The sequence below is a fragment of the Coffea eugenioides genome, unplaced genomic scaffold, assembly GCF_003713205.1.
Source record: "Coffea eugenioides isolate CCC68of unplaced genomic scaffold, Ceug_1.0 ScVebR1_598;HRSCAF=1300, whole genome shotgun sequence".
Classification (NCBI taxonomy): Eukaryota; Viridiplantae; Streptophyta; class Magnoliopsida; order Gentianales; family Rubiaceae; genus Coffea; species Coffea eugenioides.
Window position 1 is genome coordinate 1 of NW_020864450.1, and position 8639 is coordinate 8639.

General features: G+C 37.0%; 1 non-coding gene across 1 annotated transcript; it reads left to right on the top strand.

The window, feature by feature from the left end:
• Positions 1 to 7231: 7231 nt before the first annotated feature.
• Positions 7232 to 7338, top strand: LOC113758603. Its single transcript, XR_003466799.1, has one exon. It is a non-coding gene; the product is annotated as a small nucleolar RNA R71 (small nucleolar RNA).
• The last annotated feature ends 1301 nt before the right edge of the window (positions 7339 to 8639 follow it).

Below are 8639 nucleotides of genomic sequence, written 5' to 3' on the forward strand. Positions count from 1 at the left end.
AAAGAAAGTCTTAGCCAAGATATGGTGAAGCCTTCCAAAAATCTCCTTTGTCTTGAACTTAGATGATTACAAGATGAAATCCCAATTGCCCCTTGCAAGTCCTAGGTAGAGAGAATATGTTTTTCTGTAAGAAGCTAAGCTACGAATGGATCTCCAGACCTCCCTCAATGTCTCTGCATAAAAACTACTCAAAGGCCTATTTTTCCAAGTCAAATTCCAACTTTTGATTCCCCAAATCTAACTTTGTTATAATTGTCAATAACCAATATTTTTGACTTGAAAATAAGCCACTTTTCTTGCCCTTTTGTCTTCTGAAGCATGTGCACCGAATTCCCTTGCATCTTATAGCTGGAAAGTGGTGTGAACACAAGAGAATTGGCTGAGTCAAATTGCAGAATTTCGGCTATAAAACGCGCCTACACAAAACGCGGCATAACTCGCGTTTTGTATACTCGCGTTTTCACTCTGGCCTTATTTCAACTGCGATTTTCTCATTGATAAAGGCCAAACTAACTTTTGTGCAAAACACAAAAGTTGTAGCCCTTTGAGTTAGCTTTCCAATGCTTCAAGAATCATCAAAATTGGAGCTTTGTAGCCTGAGATATGATCGAAATACTGTCACCTGTTCAAACTTCTGTTTTAACTTCCGACCACAGAATGCAGCTTCTGTATTCCAATGTTTTGCCCATGAAGATGGCAGAAATGGATTTCGATGTCTTCATACGAATTGTAGGTCTCTTTCTTAGCTTTAAAATGGTATAATGATCACCTCAATCCGATAAGTGTAGCTCCAGCTATGATCAAAATGCTGAAGAGTGTCAAAACTGACTTGTATTGCATTTCCTCACTTGAACGTTTTTCACTTCATTCTTCTTGTTGCCACTTGAATTCATCACCAAATCTCTACTTTTTACCTCATTTGACATCCTTTGGTGATTGAATCATCATTCCTGCATAAAAATGAAGTTTTTACCATTAAAATCAATAGAAATGCAATATTATCCACTTTTACCAAAAATATATAATTTTACCAAAAACCTCTTTATTTTATTTATAAAACTAAATAATCAACTCAAAATTAACTAATAAAATGCACTTAAAAATACGTAAAATAAACTCTTATCAAATACCCCCACACTTGAATCATTGCTTGTCCTCAAGCAATATAAAATTCTAACCATCAATTATCCAAAAAAAATTGAAAATAAACATATGTGGTATTTCAACTCCATTTCCTTGAATCAAGGTAAATAACCCTTATGTGATCTTTCCATTAAGTTCAAGTACTCATAATATCAAGCAAAGAAGAGCCAAGTATACCATAATTTTACCAATTCAACTCAACTTCTTATTTTTATCCAATTTCGCAAGCAAGCAACTCCTATAGTCAATAAAGATGCTAACTAATCTCATGATCAACTTCTTATTTTTCTTAAAGAGGGATTTAATTTACTTTTTTTTTTTTCATGTATATATTTTAAGGGTTAAATATTACTTAAGTTGTGAAAAATGCCTTTTGACGCGAAGATCAACATTTTTAGATGCAGATCCCCGGTTACTCAACATTTCACATACTCAAGTTGCTTTGCATACTCTTAATTCAAGTACCTTTTTACGCGAATGTCGACATTTGTAGATGCCAACCCCCGGTTACTCGGTATGAGAATCATTGGAGTAGAATAACCCTTTTTTTTTTTTAATATATATATATATAATAAAATTCCCTCTAAGAGTAATCATGAGAAGAGTATGACACTTATTAACCATATTAATTTCTTATCTTATAAAATTAGATAAAAAGAAGAATTTTCATCAAATATACAAAATGTAGGCATAATTTTCTCCACTTTACTAGATATACTTTCCTATAGATGTAAAAATTATAATCACATAAAAATCATTTCCAAATCTCATGAGAAAAGAAATATCAAAACCACATATATTTATTTCAAAAGGATAAGTGACAAAATTTTATTTATTTATTATAGTTAATAACATATATGTGTATAAGGTTTTGGAAAAATTTTGACAGAGTCTCCCCTTAAAAGTGGACTAAAACTCCCTGCCAGCAACCACAAGAAACATAATTTAAGCACAAGTATTATATCAAACACAACTAAAACCACAAGTACCACACATATTTCTCCCCCCCACACTTAAATTACACATTGTCCTCAATGTGTAGGGAAGGAAATAAACAAAAGTAGAAAAGAAAAGAAAGAAGTACTCCCCAAGTCAATGGCTGAGATCCGTATCAGCCACTAATCACGGACCACTGTCAAAATACAAGTACCTACCACATAGAAAACAGAAAAATAAAATGAAGTTAAACATCTTAAGTTCCACAAGTTAAGATAATTAGGCAAGCAAGTTCATCAACTAAATATAGCTTCTGCAGTGTGCCAAGTCAGTCATCCCCCTCAGCATCATCGTCATCCTGTGCATCACGATTGGGCGGTGGATGAATGCCCAAATGATCTTCAATTCGGCTTAGACGATTCCTAACGTCAGCGAACTGGAATGCAAAGTCCTCCATATGGTCAAAAAGTCGCTGCCAATTAGTTTGTGGTGGAGGAGGAGGTGGTTCTGCAGTAGAAGGTCCAGCTTCATCCCGACCATGTCTAGCCTTTTGTCTCCGCTCCTGAACAGGGCGTGGAATGTCTCCCGTGCCAATACCAAGGCGGCGAAGAGTAGTGATAGTCATCTCAGCACGTGGTGGAACATACTCCCGCCGCATGCCTTCCAAGGGAACCTCAAAACGGGGAAAGATTAAAGTCAGTAGACGAGGAAATGATAGTTTGAAGGAAGTTGTCTTACGCCTCGCCGTAGACCTAATGTGGCTGATGATGATGTTAGGCAATGAAATCCGAGCATATGGAGATGTCCGGTTATGGAACATGTAATCCAAGAAGTAGATATCGCTCTTGCGGACCTCCGTGTGCCCCGTCTTCTTTGGGATGACATTGTGAGCCATCATGTAAATGATAAGACGATGACGAGGTTCGAATACATTCGCTAGTATAGTCTCCTTTCTGGTAGAGCGAAAAGGTTGGTACTCGAGACCAAACCTAGCCATGGCCAATGAGGGATCCCACCTCCTATTCGGGGGAACAAACTCCTTCTTCAAGTCTACTGGACGTCCGTCATCCATACACCCCAAAATAGCAGCCAAATCTTGCCGTGACAAGGTGATTCGTCTTCCACGCACCCAGGACTCAACTATTTCTCCACTATGGCGCGCCTTACTTTCAATGTTGGCGTAAAACTCGCGCACCAACTCTGGGTAGTAATGGTTTGGAAGGGTGAGAATCGGAGCCCATCCTAGCTGAGCAAAAGCCTCCGAGATGTTATACATCATCTCCACCGTTTGGTTCACGTGCATCTCAAATAGGAACTCCAAGTTAGCATGCTCCTCATGCCATTCTTGATTCCTTCGATTAGTGAACCTTGCACTGTCAAACACAGATCTTCCCGCTCCACGAGAGCTGCCCTCACCAGGCTGTCCACTAACCGGTGGCGGAGAAGGTGAACTCTCCTCCTCAGACACGTCCATCTCTTCATTAACCTCTCTCTCCTCACTACTAGAGGATGAAAGTACCGCTCTTCTTCCCCTTGGCATAGTACCTAAAAGAAAGTGTTGCAATTAACCACATATATGGAAACACAATGCACAATTTGGCAATGAATGTTCTAAAATGATCCAAATAACCTCCAATTTATCCCTTCAAGTGACAACACGTCCAATAACTAATGTATAGGACCAAACAAGAAGAGCCATAATTTATGCCCAAAAATTACTCAAAATCACCAATTGAAACAAGATATGCAATAATTATAACCCAATCAGTGAAATTAGCAACAATTATGATTATAACTATTGAGAATTTCAATAATAATATGCTTTTAGTTATAATCATGCTTAGGCAAAAATTAAGCCAATTAACTCACCAAATCAACCAAATTACTCACTATACACAATGCACATGTTTAAACATCATCAAATTACCATTTTTAACCATAATTTAACATCACCAATGGCTCAAAAACATCCTAGTTCCTTTTTCCAATTTCATCTAAATATAGCAATTGTGAATTTTAAAGTACTTGAAAACCAATAAATTGCTACATTTAAACATTTAAACATGCTTAAACAATCATAATAATCATGAATAAAATCAAAAATAGCCATGAACCTCATCAAATTTTCGAAATTAAAAGATGTCAGATAGCTCAGGATAAAAAATATGAACTTCTAAAATCAAAAGATTTGATGAAGAAACTTACCTCAATCACGTAGAAGGATGTTTGGTGATGCTAAAAATGCAAAAAGCCCTATGAAACAACCTCCAATTGACCTCCAATTGAAGAAATTAGAGTTTAAGAACCCTAACCTTCAATCCCTCAAAAACCTGATTTTAGGTATTTTTCTTGGATTTTAATCGGTTAAAAAGGTTGTATGAAGCTCAAAAGGTGTTGGGTTGATGATTTCTAGCAAGATTATGGAGTATAAATGAAAATTTGTGAGTTGGGTAGAAGGAAGAGGGAAAAACGCGGCTGGAAAAATTGGAGAAGTGAAGAAGAAAGGCTGAAATCGCGTTTCTGAAGGCTATATTCAGACACGGAAAACGCGACTAAAAACGCGCCTTCAACTCGCGTTTTTGAAGTCGCGTTTCCTGCACAAATCTTGCAGGAATGAAAATGCGACTGTGATGGAAAACGCGACTTCGAGTCGCGTTTCTGAAGTCGCGTTTTTTAGTCTTGATCCAGGCTTGAAAACGCGACTTCCATTAAAACGCGACTTTGGGTCGCGTTTTTAAGGCGCGTTTTTTTTTCTGCAGTTGCAGAATTGAAAACGCGATTCTGAGAAACGCGACTTGTAGTCGCGTTTTATTTGAAAACGCGTTTTCTTTGAAAACGCGTTTTCTGCTTCGATTTTTAGCAGAATTTCAACTTTTGAAAAATTACAAAAGGTACCCCAATGACTCAAAATGCATCATAGATCATTTGTTTGCCAATTTTAATGACTGGAACAAATGTAAAACATTAAAAACATGCATTTTACCCCTTTATAATGAATCAAAAACACCTTTAACGCAAATCGAGGGGTTGAGTTGTTTGATCAAAGTTCGCCTTTTTTGTACTCAATTGGTCATCCTTGCCTTCAATTGCCAACCCTACATTACAAAAACAACAATTTAGCTAAAACATTGATTCAAACCACAAAATCACACCAAGTTAACAAATATAACCTAAATATTGGGTTGCCTCCCAATTAGCGCTTTTGTTTATAGTCGTTGGCTCGACTGAAAAAGTTGAATCACTTTAGAGCATTTAGAGAGAGATTTTCTCCCCATGGGTCGAAACTCCCGAACCAATCCACCATGTGGTGAACCATGCATTGATCTTCATAGTCCAATTTCCTCAAATGCCAAGGAGGAATATTAGACTTGTCATAGAGAGGCTCAACTTCACCTTGGAGTGGATTTTGCTTGTCTTTTCTGAATTGGCTCAACTTTTCACCATTTTCTTCATGGAATGGAGAATTTATTAAGCCAACTTCCATCTTTATCTTCTCCTCCTTTGTTCCTACACCATGAAAGTTAGTACCAAGGACATTTATAAATTTAACTTCTTCGGTCCTTTCTTGGTTAACCTTTTCATTATATGGCATATTAGACACAAGAGCAGTAGGCTCTATACTCCCTTCTTTATTATCCAAATTGAATTCCAATTCCTCACCATTAACCCGTAATATAAGCTTACCTTTTTCTACATCAATTATAGTTCGTGCAGTGGCTAAAAACGGTCGTCCTAGAATAATTGGCATTCTCACATCTTCTTCAATATCTAAGACAACAAAATCCACAGGTATTATAGATTGTCTTACCTTTATGAGCACATTTTCCAAAATACCCATGGGACGTGTGATTGACCGATCCGCCAATTGCAATGTAATATTGGTAGCTTTTAGCTCTTGAAGTCCCAATCTCCGGGCAACCGATAACGGCATAAGTGACACACTTGCACCTAAATCACATAAAGCATTAGAAAAATGCAATTGACCAATAGTGCAAGGAATAGAAAAACTTCCCGGATCTTTCAATTTAGGAGGGAGTTTATTCTTAATCAATGCACTACACTCTTCCGTTAATGCTATCATCTCATTATCTACAATTTTCCTCTTCTTTGACATGATGTCTTTCAAGAAACGTGCATAAGAGGGAATCTGTGTTATAGCATCAATGAAAGGAATGTTAATGTGCAATTGTTTAAACATTTTGAAGAATTTTTCAAACTCCCGATCCTGTCCATCTTTCTTCAACCTGTGAGGAAAAGGTATCACATTAGAATTTAATTTGGGATGAAGTGCATCAATATCAATGATAACATGATCATTTTGACTTTCTTGCTCCCCTTCAATTGCTTGCTTCTTGTCTTTTTCACCACCTGAATTTTCAAAATCGAATCCTCAACCGTTTTACCGCTTCTAAGAATGATTGCATTGACATGCTCTCTCGGATTCACTTCGGTTTTACTTGGTAATTCACCAGGGTTTCTATTGTTGATCACATTGGCAATTTGACCAATTTGAACCTCCAAGTTTCTGTACATCCCAGCTAATTGGTCCAACCGCCCCTCAACTCGCTCGAATCTATCCGAAGTCACCTTAGCAAGTTTTTCCACCGCGATCTCCCAACTTGGTTTAGTTTTAGCCTGGGGTTGCCTTGGTTGAAATCCCGGCGGATTGGTTGGCCTTTGTTGATTGCCTTGATCTTTCCATCCAAAGTTTGGATGATTTCTCCACCCCGAATTGTAAGTATTCGAGTAGGGATTATTTGGAGCATTTCGGTTGTAATTATTAACAAATTGTACCTGCTCAGAATCAACACACTCATTAATATCATGTTCACCTCCACAGAAAGAGCAACAAGCTACGTGAGCATTAGATGAACTTGGACTAACTCCACCTTGTCTACTCAATAACTTCATCACATTATTCATTTGAGCACTCAGCATATTGAGAGTGTCCATTTCTATCATACCTGCATGACGTCTTGTATTACCTCTCTCATTGGCCCATTGATAGTTATTTGCTGCCATTTCTTCTATCAAATTATGAGCCTCTTGGGGTGATTTACCCATTAAAGCTCCACCTGCAGCTGCATCGATCATAGTTTTAGTAGAAAAAACTAAACCATTATAGAAGGTTTGTATGATTAACCATTCCGGCAGTCCATGATGTGGACATTTCCGAAGCAAATCTCTAAACCTTTCCCATGCCTCATATAATGATTCACCTTCCAATTGGCTAAAACTAGTGATATCCATTCTAAACTTAGCAGTCTTACCTGGTGGAAAATACTTATTTAAGAATGCTCTTGATAGTTCATCCCATCCAGTGAAAGTATTAGGAGCATGAGAGTGTAGCCAAAGTTTGGCCTTATCTCTCAATGAAAATGGGAACAACCTTAGTCTTATAGCATCATCACTAACTCCATTCATTTTAATTGTATCACAAATTTCCAAGAATGTAGCTAAGTGTGTATTAGGATCTTCTACTGCATTACCTCCAAATTGAGATTGTTGAACCATTTGGATAAGTGATGGTTTAATCTCAAAATTGTTAGCATTTACCGTAGGCCTTACTATGCTTGTTTGAGATCCTTGTGTTCCCGGTAGAGTATAATCTCGTAGAACTCGCCTATTTGGGTCATTTTCGCCATCTCTTCCTCAAATGGTAGATCTATTGAGATTTCCTCTATAGGTTGCCAAATCTCTTGTTCCTCTTGCTGTGGTGGATGCCTCCTTTGTCTACGTAGTGTCCTCTCAATTTCTGGATCGAAAGGTGTAACTTCCCGAGACGCCCGGTGCATACACTACAAACAGAAATAAGAGATATTATGCAATTTCAATTGTCAAAAACTGATTACAATATAAGATTAAATATAATCTAAAAAAAAATAAAGCAGTCTAAATTAATAAAGATGATTAGGCTCTAATATTGCCGCTCCCCGGCAACGGCGCCAAAAACTTGACGGGTTTTTACTTTAAGTGCAAGTTTAATTCCGAATTTACACCCGTTGGACTGCAAGTATACAGGTCGCAATTGTAGTACGAGATGTGTATCGGGTCGATCCCACGAGGAGCAATTTAAAACAATTATTAGATACTAATTTACTCTATTATTTAGACTCACAATTAATTTGAGCAGAAACTTCTGATTTTAATTCAACTACAAAAATTCTTAAATAGATAAATGCAATATCTCAAGGGGAGTAGAATTCACTAAATATTAAGATCTAGGGATGTAGATTCCACTTATGACACAAAAGATCTAAAATGAATTAATTCAACACTTGTTACTGCTCTTGTTTAACCAAGGATTCATTTCCAGAAATACCAAAATCACATTCTCATGATAATAATGGGTTAAAACAGATTAGTTTGTCCTAATCTCTTGGTAAATACTAAATCTGTTCTTATTCACACATGAAATGCAGATTTCATCCACTTGAACGTATTTCTATTCTCATGAATATACAACTCAAGTTCTACTTGTGTCATTCCATTATTTTTACCATTTCTCAATGAATAAAAATAACTATAAACCTGCTATTGGTGATCAAGCAACAACAAGT